Source organism: Gracilinanus agilis, chromosome 1 (assembly GCF_016433145.1).
Source record: "Gracilinanus agilis isolate LMUSP501 chromosome 1, AgileGrace, whole genome shotgun sequence".
NCBI lineage: Eukaryota > Metazoa > Chordata > Mammalia > Didelphimorphia > Didelphidae > Gracilinanus > Gracilinanus agilis.
Window position 1 is genome coordinate 374,964,276 of NC_058130.1, and position 11,673 is coordinate 374,975,948.

Genomic DNA, 11,673 nt, shown 5'->3' on the forward strand with positions numbered 1-11,673 from the left:
GAAAAAGTTGTGACATATGATTGTGATGGAATGCTGTAGTGCTATAAGAAATGATGTGCAGGATGACTTCAGAAAAATCTGGAAAGATTTACATGAGCTGATAAAAGCAAAGTGAGCAGAACCTGAAGAACAATGGACACAGTGAGAGCAATGTTTTCTGATGAACAAGTGTGAATGACCCAGTTATTCTCAAGGCTGTAGTGATCCAAGATAATCCCAAAGAGACTCATGATGAAAAATGCCAACCACCTTCAAAGAAAGATGTGATGGAATCTGAATGCAGACTGAAACATACTATATTTAATTTTGTGGTTTTCTTTTTTCTTTTTCTTTTTTGCCTTTGAGAAATCTTTCACAAAATGACCAATACAAAACAATGTTTTATGTGATTACACACCTAAAATCAGATTTCTTGTCATCTCAGGGAGGGGAGAAGAGTGAGAATGAGTGAAGAAGAGAGGGTAGTAAGGAAGGAAAGAATTTATAACTTATTTTTTTAATTTATGCTAAAATTGTTTTACATGTAATTAAGGAAAATAAAATATTACTAAAACTGAAAAAAAGAATTGTTAGAGAGGAAAAATTATCAAAGACTTTAATAGAAATATCCATTTGATGCTTCTGGACCATTTATTGTTAGCTGTACTTAGTCACATCATTTCCATATCTTTTGGCTTGGTTTGGTAGTTTTTTGTCTGTTTCTTAGGTAGATAAGTATATATTTCATTGTTGTTCAGTTGTTTGTCATATCTAAGTTTTTGTGATCCCATTTAGGGTTTTCTTGGCAAAGGTACTGGAATGACTTGCCATTTCTTTCTCCAGTTCATTTAACAGATGAGGAAACTGAGACAAATAGGGCTAAGTAACTTGCTAGGGCCATACAGCTAGTAAGTAGCTGAGGCTAGATTTGAACTCAGGAAGAGATGAGTTTTCCTGAGTGTAGGACTAGCACTCTTTCCACTGTACTAAGTAACTTCCCTATATATATAATGCATGCATATATACATACATATGTAAGTTTGTGTGTATATATGTTGTCAATTTAAATTATGGTTGGACTAAATTATTTAAGAGTAGGGTCACCAGGAATTGATTACTCAATTCCAAATGAAAGACTCAAGGCAGAATGACTTTTATGGTAGTCTTTTTATAGGTATGATATATTTACAAATAGGAAGAGTGAAAGCAAGGAAAATGAGAGAGAGAGAGAGAGAGAGAGATTACTCCAACTTAGTCTGAACCAGGCAGGGCTTCAGAGGTCCAGCAAAGGTGGACACAGAGGTTAATTTTTAAAAAAGGCTTCTAGCCACGAGGCCTCCTCCAAGACAAGAGGCCTTTTCAGAGACTAGTACCTCCAGAAATCCAAGGAAAGGGAATCAAGCCTTTTCACTCACCCACGTGGCAGTCCAAAGGGAAGCAGTCTGAGGTCTCAAGCCCAAGCTCCTCCAAGGCCAACTTCAAAGGGCAAAAATCCCACTCACAGGAAGTTACCATCATATTTAAAAGACAGTTCTTTGTGTCACTTCCTGTGTCTACCTTCCAGTTTTATGTGGACAAATGGCAGCTTTAAATTCAGATTTCTTGCTTCAGATTGCCCAGGGGGTAGTCACATGGGTCATAGACCTTCCCCTGCCCCCCACTTAATCCTTAAGTAAAGGTGTATACATTCCTGGTGGCTAAAATCTAAAGAATCAATAGGGGAGAGTTAATCCCATCTTCACAATATGCATGTTCATATGGAGGCCAAAGGTTAAGTTGGGTGAAAGCTGAAATATAATTGACCAACCATATCCACCTTTCTTGGTATCCTAGTTAATTTGTTGACTGGGCCCCGTAATCATCTCCTCAGCAAGATAAAAATCTATGTAGGCAGTGAATTCAGGTGAAAACATTCCAGTACTAGCAGTAATTAAAATATAAAATTATATTTGATTAGAACTTCTTGAATTAGTTTTAATTTCTAATTAAATGGTTGCTTCAATTGCCTCTCTTGCTCAAAGTTTTCTTGTTTCCTTTTAGCCTTAGGGTATCCAATAGACTTTTAATCTTGGATTGCTTCTCCTTCTCTAAGGTCCTTTCTCACTAGCCTTCCCTCAGCAGCTGCACCCATGGACAATTATGGCTTTAGATCTCATTTCAGCAGCAGCTCTGCCTGCTACATGGAAGGGTACAATCTTTTCATGTTAGCATCCTGGTGCCATGTATCCTCCTTACATGTGCCTCTCAGAATAGTCAAACTATGATGAACTTGGTATTGATGACCATGAGTAGGATTGGTATTGGAAACAGAATGTTTTGATCAGCTGTACACAATTGGTGAGGCAATACCCATTGAATTGGTCAAGTGGATATAGATGAACTGTGGCTATAAGAAGGTTTGATGCTTTGATCTTCCTAATCTGGCTATGAGTGTGTAGTCTCAGCTGCTTAATTTGTTCATCTTTTCAATCACTCTGGACCCAGAATTCTCTTATTCATTTGAGACATGTAGAGTCAAGTCAAAAGGCATGTATTAAATGCCTCCTATGTTCCAGGAACTGCACTAATCGCTAGAGATATAAGAAAAAAAGGCAAAAAACAATCCTTTCTCTCAAGTTTCTCACATTCTATTGGAGCTAACAACATATAAACAGCTAAGTATATACAATATATGAACAAAGTAGATAGAAGACAACTTTAGAGGGCCAGAGGAGAGTTGTTAGTAGCCAGGGGAACCTGAAAAGGTCTCCTGGAGTAAGTGAGATTTGAGCTAAGTCTTGAAGGAAGTCAAGGTAAATGAAAGGCAGAGATGAGGGGAAGGTTATCCTGGTTATGGGAGACAGCCAGGGAAAGGGTACAGAGATAAAAGAGGGAAAGATATGGTCATGGAAGGAAAAGTAGGTCAGTGTAGCTAGGTCAGAGAGTGAATAGAGAAGAGCAAAATGTAAGAAAAACTGGAAAATTTTAAGCTATTGTGAAGATTAAAATTAATATTCAATAACTATTATATTTTAAAAGTTTTACTAATAATAACTAAAGTAAACACCAACTAAGCCACCCAGCCCAGTTGCAAGAGAAAGAGAGAGAGAGGGAGGGAAGAGCTACAGAACTTATAAACAATTACATGAAGGCACAAATGTGCACAAAGGGAAAAGCATTCTGGGTAATGTAGTTTTATGAATTCTGGGGTACATAGTTCAAAGTACAAAATCTCCATTTATACACTATTCAAGCTTAACAAACACTATACTAAGATTTTTAAAACACAATATATTTAATACTGGAGGTAATAGGGAGCCACCAGACTTCACTGGATTCAGCATGGTCAGACTTGTACTTAATAGAAAAAAAAAATCACCTCAGTAGCTGAGTGGAGGATGGATAGGAGAGGGGAGAAACTAGAGGCAAAGGAAACAACTAGAAAGCTGTCACTATAGTCTAAGTGAGAGTTGACAAAGGCAGGAGATTAAAGAATTTGCCTACTGAAACTATTTCTTCTTGTCCTTTCTAGGAAGCCCTTATTCTCACAGACTAATCCTGGAAAGGAAAAGTATCTATTCTGCTTCATTCATGTTTGAAGCTGTTGAATGATTGCAGTAAACATCTCTTCAGAGTATGTTTTATGATAAAAGAATGACACAACAAGACATTGAAGAAACATGAAAATATTGGAATATTTACCAAACAATGGGAAAGTATCTTTGAGGAAGTGGATCAGAGAAAGTTAGAATTTCTAGCCTATAAGACTACCTGAACAAGGAGATCTCACATATGCATGCCACCAATGGATTCCCCTCGTCTTCCAGCCTTTCCCTTGAAAATGTACCAACATGTGGGAAATCTGATGGATGACTGGAGAGCACAATAGGCCATTTATCTCCGCTGGTTTCCATTTTCCATACAGCATGCACTCTGCTCTGGGACAAATGACTCCATATACACTGAGGGGACTATTGACATTTTCATCAGCAAGACTGAGTTCTCAAGTATGCACTTCTATTCTTCATTGTATGCAGTTGAGGAGTTGTTTACTGGGGACAAAGAGAGACAGAATGGATGGTACTGAGAACAGAGCAATATAGAGAAGGCTATCATGAGCCTAACCCATAGTTCAGAATAAGTTCAACTCTTACTCTGTCATATGCTTTCATTTGGGACTAGAGCGAAGGGTGGGAAAGAGGGAAAAACTGCTTTTAAAATTACCCAACATGTTTTCCTAATGTACTTGGAGAGATGATCAGTGTTTTCTTTTCTTTTTGTTTTTTCTTTCCTTGTATGAAATGAGCCCAAACTCTTGAGTGTCTGGGATACATTCACCCAGTCCAGAATCACAGCACTCCATCTTGGATCCTTCACTTCCTGAAGTCATCCCATGAGATTCTTAATGAGAAAAGGAATGTACTGGATGAATGAGAGTGCCATGTCTTGTCATCAAAGTGATTTGGCCAATGAATACCTCATATCTATTAGATAAGCTTTTTTTAAACAGTAGAGTGTTGTTAAAAGTTACTGCAGAAACTCCTGCCTCTCTATATCTAATCAGAGCCAGAACTGTGTAAAGTGATCTCAGCAATAACATCAGAGCAGATGTTTAAGCAATGCACATAGGAGCCCAAGGTGTCAGAGTAATTACCATTTATAGTATATGGGATTCAATTAATTAGCAAGCATTTACTAAACACCTACTGTGTGCCAGTCACTATACTAGGTGCTGGGGATAAGTAAAAAGACAAAAATGAAATCATCTTTGCTCTCTAGGAGCTTCTATTCTACCGTGAAATATCAATTAATTTTGTGGGAAGGAGGCAATGATTAGTAGGTGAATCAGGGCAGGTCTTACTTAACAGGTGGTGATTGAGATCAGCTTTGTAGTAAGCTAGAGGCTCAAAGAAACAGTGGTGAAGAAAGGGTCCATTAGATTGTAATCTCCTTGAAGTCAGGGACTGTCTTTTGGCTCATTTTATATCTCTTGCACTTTGTACAAAAAATGAGACTTAATAAATGCTTATTGATTGAGTGCATTCCAGGCATCAAGAATAGTTTATGCAAAGACACAGAGACAGGAATTAATCTTGTCTGTGAGGAACCAGTGACAGATAAGGATACACAGACCCAGAGAATACAGAATTGAGTTTTTATTATTAACAAAAATATTAATAATAATGACAATTCACATTTATATAGTGCTTTATGTTTTGTAAAGCACTTTATGTTTATAATAACTTCAACTGATCATCATGACAAAACCTATGATAAAAGTACTATGATTATACTCATTTCAGCAATAATAATAACTAATATTTATATAACACTTTAAGTTTTGCAAAATACTTTACATGTATTATCCAATCAGAGCTTCACAATAACCCACTGAGTTAGGTTCTATTATTATAATACCCATGTTACACATAAGGAAATGCAGAAACTTTAAGTGGTATCATTAGGAGGATACTACCGTTAATGAGTGAGTCAAAAAGCACTTATTAAAGTGTTAACTCTGTGCCAGGGATGATGCTAAGGACTGGGAACACAAAGAAAGACAAATACATGGTTCTTGCCCTCAAAAGTTCAAGGTTTGAGACAGACAAATAAACAAACACATCATCAGTCAGTTGTTTGATACTCTTTGTGACCCCATTTGGAGCTTCCTTGGCAAGGATATTGGAGAGTTTTGCCATTTCTTTTTCCAGATCATTTTACAGGTGAGGGAACTGAGGCAAACAGGGTTAAGTGATATATTCGATTGTGTGACTTCCTTACTTTGGCTTTGCCATTGCTTGGGTCAACGTGAAGAGGTTGACTACCTAGAAATCTAATTATGAGTGAATGATCTTATTTCATTTGACAGTTTTTGATCCCTAAAATAAGATCATCCAAATCAAATTAAGATCAACAGGTCAATAAGAAAACAAATTTACACTCTCTCTTTGGAGGACAGGTTTGAGGGGTAAGAAACATGAGGGAGGAAATCCAAATAGGAAATGAGTGCAATACTCCAGGTGAGGGGTTGAGGGGAGATAGATAGGAAGGATGTTGTGAATGTAGACACAGGAAGATTTAGCAACAAATTGAGGATGTGCAGTGAGTGTGGGAGAGGAGTGTAGGATGCCACTGTTCTTGTGAGTCTGGGTGTTGGGGAGGTGGGAATGCCCTCTGCAGAATCTGAAAAATTGGGAAGAATGGAGGCTTTAAAGGAAAAGATCATCAGTTTTATTTTGTAAACGCTGAGTTTGAGATGCCTGTGGGTCCTCCATTCCAAGATGCCTAATGGGTAGTTGATGGTATGAGTGGGGATTAGGACTGGTTGGTTGCTGTTTTTCACACTGAAGAAGACCAAAATGACATCACTATTATTGGGATCAATATATAATGTGTCTGACTGTGGCTGAAGCTAATACAATCTTGGACAGCTCTGTCACAGGTTGGGCACAAATAGCCCATATGAACACTTGGGATGCAGATGTCTATAAATTTGTGCATCTCCCATTTCTTTTGAGCTACTACAATTCTGCTTTGTGCATAGAGAACCACACATTCTTTAATATGGGCATGCCATGTACCAGTGTCTGTGCCAGCATTTCCTGTGTTGCATAATTTCTACCCAAGTTCTTCATAGAGAGAGAGACCTTGAGAGTGTCCTTGTATCACTTCTTCTGATCTCCATGTGAGCGCTTGTTCTCCATAAAATAGTTTTTTAGGCAAACCTATAGTTGACACTTGAACAACATAACCAAATCATCTTATTCATGAAGAAAAGATGAGGACTAGATACATAAATCTGGGAATCTTCTGCATAGAAGTGATCATTAAATTCATGAGAGCTGATGAGATCATCAAGCTAGATAGTTTAGAGAGTGAAAAAATAAAAAGACCCAAATGTAAAGCCTTGGAGAACATCCATGATTAATGGGCATGAAATGAATGAAGAGCCAATAAAGGGTGAGATTCTAACATACTCATATTCACATAACTCTGACTACAAGTCTAGGCTTCTCTTCTGTAGGCACTCCCTCTCTGTATGCATGAATGGGGGAAAACTGGACCCAAGGGATGGTGTGGTTGGTACCATTGCCTAGGCCTACCATTAAGAGGTTGACTACCCAGAAATCTAACTGTGAATGACTGATCTGATTTGATTTGACAGTTTTTGATAGCTAAAATAAGAACATCTAAATCAAATTAAGACATGAACATCTATGTCAACAGGTCAATAAGAAAACAAGTTTGCACTGTCTGAGCACATAATGGGCTACTGGTTGTGAAGGATTGTCAAGGTAGGGGAGAAACCAATGTGCTCCTACCCTTTTGCAATAAATAATTTAAACTGTAGGAAATCCTCATATTCCAGCTTTACATTCTGATCATAAAGAGCTCAAAATGTTTTATGCTGATAGTTTTCCATTCCAGAACACCACTAAGAGTCCCATAGTCCTATTATATAGCTGGAAAAACTGAGGCCTTTTAAGGTGAACGAAGTTACTTAACATCACACTGCAAAACAGTAAAAGAGAAAAGAAAAAAATAAAACCAAATTTTCCTAACCAGTGAAGATAACCTCAGAAAAAGGGCAAAGAAGAAGAATTTTATTTTTCTTGGATGCATTTTCCTTTCTGGTTGGAAAAATGAAGTACATTTGTCCTCTGATGATTCAATCCAAGCTGGACAGTGATGAGAAATAAACCTAACTATCCCACCCACCACCCCTCACCCCTCACCCCCAAACCCAGAAACCATCAGCAAATAGGCTTGATGTGGCTTCTGAAGAGAAAGTTCTAAAAACTCGGGAATAAGAAAATTCAAACCTGATGTTCACTACTATTTCCTTCCAATTTCTTCTCTGGCTGTTGCAATATTTCTCTTTTACTCCACATTCATGCCCAGGGCTTAATGAAATGTTGGCAAATTCATTTTTAGTTTTTTTGAAGATTCACTGGCTTTTTCTCCAGGGGGAATTGAAGCTGTGGTTCCATTAGTGTGTAGAATTCCCAAATGAGGGAACTCTTTTTTACACACACAAAAGGTCAGCACTTTCTCTGAAACATAGTTTTAGAGCAGAGGTGTCAAACCGGTGCCCATGGGTGGCAGGATCTGATGTCAACCCCTAAAATGTCCCAGTGTGGCCCAGACCAGATTAAAATATAATTGGGAAATATTTAACAAAATAAATTAAAATATAATCAAACATAATTCATATTAATATGTATTTTATAAGCTAATATGCAGTCTGCCAGGATCCTAACATATGAGTTAGTAGCTCCATTTCTATTTGAGTCTTTGAGAACTACCTAGATCAGTGATTCCCAAAGTGGGCGCCACTGCCCCCTGGTGGGTACTGCGGTGATCCAGGGAGGCAGTGATGGACACAGGTGCATTTATCTTTCCTATTAATTGCTATTAAAATTTTTAAAAATTAATTTCCAGGGGTGCTAAGTAATTTTTTTCTGGAAAGGAGGCAGTAGGCCAAAAAAGTTTGGGAAACAATGACCTAGATCATGTAGAACTTAACAGATTTGCCCACATGGGATCTCACAGTTTGTTTTCAGAGATGCAACTTAAACCCAGATCTCTCCAGGCCTTGCAGCTATCTCTAGCCACTGAGACAACGCTGTCTCCACTGGGATTATGAACACAAAATTCGACAAGTTAGAAACCAAATCTCTTGATTTTCCTCACCGTGGTGTTCTGGATCTATTGCAATGACCTTCTTCCCCATCCACAAAGATCCCTCCTTCTGGGAGTGAGCACCAGGGCTTAGCAACCCGGCTTCTCCAATGATCTGTGATCACATCCTTCCCAATCTGAGTTCCCGCTGTTAGCTTTGCTTTCAGAAGAAGATAAATCCCTTTCGCTGAAATTAGCCCACAACGCCTTCAGCACACATTATGTCCATTTTACTCACAATAACCCTTTGTGGTAGGTGTTATCATTGCTCTCATTTTACAAGTGAAGAAACTAAGGCCAAGTGAAGTTAAGAGACCAGTAACTAGTGCCAAGTAATGAGTAAATGTCTCAGACAAGATTGGAACGGAAGTCTCTCTGATTCCAAGTCCAACTCTACCCAGTATGCCTCTCTAGCTGCCTTCTTTTTCAAAAGATCACAAATCCACAGAGACATGAAACCATTCACACCAAAGTTTCCATGCTACTTCTCCACTGTCTATCTCCATGCCAAGGACCTAGAATGTGTTTGCTAGGCTTTCAAGATTTGATGTCTGGTAGCAAAATTTTAGAAAAGTTATTTTGGTTGTAACACATCTTCTGAAGAAGGTTTGTTGTAATTTTTTAAAAACCAAATATCTCTGACAAATAGATTATAGAAAAGTGTCAGAATAAAATTGTTTAACTTTACATTTCTAAAGAAATTTCTTAAGGTCAATTATGTAGTCTTATAAATTTATTTAAAAAGTTCCCTTTTTTCCTTCCCTATAAGGCAGGATTTCTTTGCCTTTTTTTGTGTTAGGAATCCTTTGCACCATTCATGGTGATGCTCATGACTTCTTCTCAGAACAATAGTTTTAAATGCATAAAATGAAATACATAATATTATAAAGAAAACCAATAAGTGAAATATGGTTATGTATATATAAATAATGTATGTAAACATGTATATTAATATTATCAATTAATATTATAATACTACATTGCATATATTATTAATATAGAATATGGTTATGTCTCTAACCATCCATCCATCCATCTGTCTGTCTGTCTCTATCTATATCTGTATCTTTATCTATCTATCTATCTATCTATCTATCTACTATCTATCTTTTGGTTTAACTGTTCATCCATTCAGCTATCTATCTATCTATCTATCTATCTATCTATCTATGTCTATATCTCTTTCTCTAAACATCCATCCATCTATCTACCTATCTGTCTGTCTGTCTGTCTGTCTGTCATAGACTCCAGGTTAAGAATTTCTGCTAAGATTACCTTCTAACTACTCTGTATCTATCTTGTATATCCTGATGCATATCTGTTGTTTCTTTTAATAGAACATAAACTCCCTGAAGGCAGAGACTTTTTGTCTTTCCTTTGTATCCTGAGCATTTGGTAGAGTTCACACTATAAAGCAGGAAGCTCTTAATAAATTCATTTTGATTGATTTATTGATGAATTTAGAATTTTTCTAGTTAGTGAGAAGGGAAGCATACAGGGCTTAAAACAACAAAGATAAAAAGTTACAAAGGTTGTAAAAGCTCACTTTTGTCTTCCTTTTACAAGTTTTACATGTTTTTAGATTAGAGTTATTTCCAGAAAAAACCCCTTCCCCCTTGCCTCATGACCTTCCTTTGCAAGAAAAACAGCTAAGGAAAACCAATATAGCAACCATATCTGATAACATGCAATATTTTATACCCAGTGACTGCCCTGAGGCATACAAGAAGGAAATGAATATTTGAATGCCTTCTATGTATCAGGAACCATATTAAGCACTTTACAAATATTTCAGTCCTCATAATGACTCTGGGAAGAAAGTGCTATTATGATTCCTATTTTATAGTTGAAGAAACTGAGGCAGGAAGCTGTAATTTGCCCAGGGTCACACAACCAGTAAGTGTCTGATCTGAAGCTGGATTTGAAGTTGAGTCTTCCTGACTCCAGGTCCAGTGTTCTATCTATTGTCTCACCTAGCTGCCTAGTAGATAGAGAGCTGACCTCAAAGACAGAAAATCAGACTTCCAGTCCCACCTGTGTGATCCAGGGCAAGTCACAACCTCTCTCTAGGGTAACTCTCTAAGGCTATATAATAATGTAAAAGAGGTGTTAACTTGCAATACTGGAAGGAACTTCCTCTTTATACACTTCCAGGGAATTTATCTGAGCGTTTCCTCTATATCAATATCACAGGTGTTGATTCTCTCACTGGCCTTGGGACAAAAATAGTATAATTACATAGTATTAAACTTTTTAAATTGTCCTTTTTATTTGCTTTCCTATACTCATAGTAATATTTTCTTTTCCTGCTTACTCTTACTTTACTGTACACTAGTACATAAACATTTTTCTTTGTTTCTCTAATTTTTTAATACTTTCATTTCATATATGGTAGTAGTATTTTATTTTATTCATAAGCCACAACTTATCCAGCCATCACCCAATCAATGGAAATCCACCTTGATTTCAGTTCCTTTATAGGATGAAAAGGGATGCTATGAATATTTTTATATGTACAAGCCCTTTATTTTCTGTCTTTGACTCTCTTGGGGTATGTGCTCAAGAGTGGAATTTCTGGATTAAAGAGTATGAACAATTGAATCATTTTTCTCTGATACTTCCAAATTGTTTTCTAGAATTTATCCTTGACCTTTATGCCAGCATACATGGACCCAGCCTAGAAATTAAGTTTTTCTTAACTCCCTGCCTCACTGCATTTCAAATGATTCTTTTCTTCCAGTTTTGTTCTCAAGTTTAATGTACTTATCCTAGTCCATTTCTCATCCTTATCTGGATTCTTAGCATGGTGGATCCAGCAAAATTTATCTACCTATTTATCCATCATCTTCTTATCTATCCATTAATATACTTCTTCCCTCCTTCTTTTCTTTTCTTTTCTTTTCTTTTCTTTTCTTTTCTCTTATTCTTTCTTTCTCATTCCTTTCCTTCATCTTCTCTTCCCTTCCTTCCTTCCTTCCTTTCTTTTTTCTTTCTTTGTTTCTTTGTTTCCTTTCTTCCTTCCTTCTTCTTTCT